Source organism: Dipodomys ordii, unplaced genomic scaffold (genome assembly GCF_000151885.1).
Source record: "Dipodomys ordii isolate 6190 unplaced genomic scaffold, Dord_2.0 Scaffold2, whole genome shotgun sequence".
Lineage (NCBI taxonomy): Eukaryota > Metazoa > Chordata > Mammalia > Rodentia > Heteromyidae > Dipodomys > Dipodomys ordii.
This window is the reverse complement of record NW_012267218.1, coordinates 23,637,916-23,642,556: the sequence shown is the minus strand read 5'-3', so window position 1 is coordinate 23,642,556 and position 4,641 is coordinate 23,637,916.

The window sequence follows — 4,641 nt, the reverse complement described above, 5'->3', positions numbered from 1 at the left end:
TGTGGGTGCCTTAAATCGCCAGCAGAGATTTCACTGTGATATTTACCTATGTTCACAGAACGTGCTTAGAATGAATGTATATATCTGTATTACTCTTTCTTGATTCCCCTCATTACTAAATACCTCTTAATAAATAAATATTAGACAAATATGTAACCTGAAAGTATGAATAAATGGGCCTGAAATTTGGGTAATTTTTCTTACAGACTTGTAGTCTAATGTCTCCATTGGGAGAAATAGAATAAAAATATGGTATTTTACAAACAGAATGCCAATAGTTAATAATTATCTGTGGCAATGCATCTTACATATAAATAAAACAGTGAATGTTAATAATTAATCTAAAATTGATAAATTAAATCCACTATGACTCCTTATTTGCTCCTGTAGGGATGAACCAGGCATAATGTAATAAAATAACATTTATTTAATAGAACTTGATATTTATAGCATCCACTATAATACTATAAAAGTAATTCCAGGGGCTGGGACGGTGGCTCAGTGGTGGAGTGCTTGCCTTGCATGCATGAGGCCCTGGGTTAAATTCCTTAGAACCACATAGGCAGAAAAAGCCAGAAGTGGTGCTATGGTTCAAGTGGTAGAGTGCTAGCCTTGAGCTGAAGTACTGAGACACAGCACCCAGGCCCAGAATTCAGGCCCCATAACCAACCAAAAAAAAAAGTAATTCCCAAGATATTAAAAAACATTGATCAGTCCCTTCATACAGAGTTTATAACATATTTACTCAGGAGTCTAAAGCCTTTGTGAAAATAAAATTAAATCTAGTCTTGTCCACTTACAGAGTATCAACTGCTATCAAGTGATTTCAAGGATAAATTTCTCTTTTGTGTGTATGTGTGTGTGTGTGTGTGTGTGTGTGTGTGTGTGCTAGTACTGAGACTTGAACTCAGAGCCTGGGTGCTGTCCCTTAGCATTTTTGCTCACACGTCCACTTACAGCTTCTTGCTATTTAACTATCGATAAGATTCTCATGAATATTCCTGCCCAGGATGACTCTGAACTACTTCAGATTTCAGCTTCTTAAGTAGCTAGGATTATTAAGGGTAAAGCACCAGCACCTGGATTTCAGGAGAAATTTAATCTTCAAAATAAGAGACAGGGCTGGGAATGTAGCTTAATAGTAGAGTGCTTGCCTAGCATTCATGAAGCCCTGGGTCCCATTCCTCAGTACCACATAAACAGAAAACACCAGAAGTGGCGCTGTGGCTCAAGAGGTAGAGTGGCAGCCTTGAGCAGAAAGAGCTGATGGACAGTGCCTAGGCCCTAGAGTTCAAGCCCCGGGACTGGCAAAAACAAAATAACAACAACAACAAAAAAGTAAGCCACAGTACCACTTCCTCCATGAGACTCTTATCTCCAAAACTGGAAGTGGTGCTGTGGCTCCAGTGGTAGAGCGCTAGCCTTGAGCTGAAATGCTGAGGGAGAGTGCCCAAGCCCAGAAACCAAGCTCCAGGACTGATTAAAAAAAAAAAAAAAGAATTTCAGAGGAAAAATTTTACAAATCCTATCATTTTTGGTACAGGATGATCCTAAATTCTGCATGTGGTTTGTCAAACAACTTCAAACAATGCTAAAAAATTACAATCACTTGACAAAAAATAGGAAAGTTCAAAAACAAAACACCACCATCTAGGAACATTCCAGCTTTAAGCTAGTAGAGATGTTCAGATACTTTTTCTACATACCAGAACCATGATGGTCTTGCCTTCATGAAGATTCAGTCAAGATACTCCACATTTCTATGTTGGCCAGGAACTATGAAAACTGGGGGGGGGGGGGGGAAGGGAAAGAATTACAAATTCAAATCAACAAAACATTAAGTGGTTTATTCCAAGTTGTAAAAGCATTAGTATTTAAGCAGTGAACCAAAGCAAATTTATAAAGCAAAATAATACCTGAAACTTCCCAGTAAAGCAACCTACCAAAAATACAGAAGAAAATGTTGCCAAATAAATTGCTAAATAGCAACTTCCTATTCTACTATCTGTACCATCAGTTGTTTCTTACTAACCGATGACTGAATAATAGCATCCAGTTCTTAGATAAAGAATGGTAGCAATTCAGAAGACTAAAGGTTCTAGAACCACTTCCACTAGAATAAAAAAGAATCTCAGCATTTGTCTCAGCCATACTCACATCACAACAGTCTTATCTACAAAATCAAACTTAGACTTACTTAAAGTACTTTAAGGTATTAAGCATTAAAAATAAGATTAAGATGTAAGTCTTACTGGTGCTGGTGGCTCACACCTGTAATTGTAGCTACTCAGGAGGCTGAGATTTGAGGATCTTGGTTCAAAGCCAGCTCAGGCAGGAAAGTCAGGAGACTCTTATCTCCAATGAAGGAACAGAAAAGCCAGAAGTGGCTCTGTGGCTCAAATGTCAGAATGCTAGCCTTAAGCAAAAGAAGCTCAAGGACAAAGCCAGGGCCCTGTGTTCAAGCCCAAGAATTGGCAGAAAGAAAAGAAAGAAAGAGAGAGAGAGAGGAAGGAAGGAAGGAAGGAAGGAAGATAGAGAAAGAGAAAGAAAGAAAGAGAAAGGAAGGAAGGAAGGAAGGAAGGGAGGGAGGAAGGGAGGGATGGAAAGAGAAAGCAAAGGGGAACTAATTTTATTATCTAGTACCAGTGGCTCATACCTTGATACTCAGGAGGCTGAGATCTAACAATCGAAGTTCAAAAACAGCCTGGGCAGGAAAAATTATGACACTCTTATTTCTAATTTACAACAAAAAGCTGAAAGTGGGGCTGTGGCTTGAGAGAAAAAAGCTAAGAGGCAGTGGCTAGACCTGGAGTTCAAAAAAACTAACACAAAAAAAGTAACCTCGTGCCTGGCACCAATGAATGGCTCATGCCTATCATTCTAGCTGCTCAGGAAGCTGAGATCTGAGAATAACAATTCAGAGCCAGTCCAAGATGCCAACTCTGAGTGAGACTTATAGCTCCAATTAACAGCAAAAAGCTGGAACATGACTCAAGTAGTAGAGTAACAACAGCCAGTGAGCAGAAAAAGGCAAGTCAGAGCTGGGAATGTGGATGCTTGCCTCCCATGCATGAAGCCCTGGTTTCAATTCCTCAGTACCCCATAAACAGAAAAAGCTGGAAGTGTTGTGGCTCAAATGGTAGAGTGCTAGCCTTGAGCAAAAGAAGCTCAGGGACAGTTCCCAGGCCAAGTTCAAGCCCCAGGACTGGCAAAAAAGAAAAAAGAAAAAGACAAGCCATAGGCCTGGAGTTCAAGTTTGAAGACCAGTGCACACATACATACACATACTAAGAGAAGCACTATTAGCCAAAATTTTATGTTGATAAATGAATCTGTAAGCCTATGTTCAAATGATAAGTTTGGGCTTTCATACTACAAAGAAACCCATTTTCCTAAATTTCAAATATACAGAATGTGACAAGAGATGCCTTACTCTTTTCTCCAAGTTATCAACCTGGCAGAACTTGAGAACTTTTAGAGGGCTTATCAGAGGTAACCCTTTCAGTGTTTGGTAGTTCTACTGAAAGATCCACATGAGTGCAATGCAGGGGATGTGGCATTACAAAAAGCAGGGAAATGTAGCATATAGTCAGAATAAACCACAATTACGATAAGGTTGTCAGTACTCCTTATTAGCAAATTAGTAGGGCTCCTCTAATCACAAATTTCCTTGAGGGGAGGGTGGGGTTGTAGATCAAAGACTTTGCAAAAAATCTCCCTGGAGAAATGGAGAACAATAAGTGTGTGTGTGTGTGTGTGTGTGTGTGTGTGTGTGTACCAGTACTAAATCTAGAACTCAGGGCCTGGGGAGGGTGGGGTTGTAGATCAAAGGCTTTGCAAAAAAATCTCCCTGGAGAAATGGAGAACAATAAGTGTGTGTGAGTGTGTGTGTGTGTGTGTACCAGTACTAAATCTAGAACTCAGGGCCTGGGAGCTGTCCTTGAGCTTTTTCTCTCAAGGCTAGCACTCATCACTTGAGACATACCTCACACTTCAGGTTTCCCAGTAATTAATTACAGAAAAACAGTCTGAAGGACTCTTTCTGCCCAGGCTGGCTTTGAACCGCAATCCTACGAGCGCAGCCTCCTGAGCAGCTAGGATTGATAGCAAGCATGAGCCAGGCTATATAACATTTAAAAGAAATTTTAAATGTCATTCGACTTGGCAGCCAGCAAATGAGTCACTGAATGAAACAGGATCAGAGTTCCTCCCTTCAAAAGGAGACTAGAGTGCACTCCTTTTGCAGAGGAGTGCTCAGGAGGTGGAGAGGCAGGCGGAGAAGGCAAGTGCTTCAAACTTCGAGGCAACTTGCAGAAACACGGACTGAGGCCCCAGGCGGTATTAGCCAATCCGGGGACTCCGGAGGCCTGGGCCGGGCAGGTGGCTTGGATCTTTCCGGACAGGGGACCAAGGTCCCTGCTCCCGGGCCCTGCTCCGGGCGGGGAGCCCCGGCGTCCGGACGCCCGAGAGCTTTGCTCGGCAGGGGCTGACAGCCCGGCCCCTGGCCAGGGCTCTAGAAAGCCCGCGCGTGGCCTGGGACGTTCCCCCGGGGCGCCACCTTTACAAAAACCGGCAAGTGAAAAGTCCGGAAAGGGTGAAGGAAAGCGGGAGTCCGGCGGCGCGCGTGCCGCCGGGGAGAAG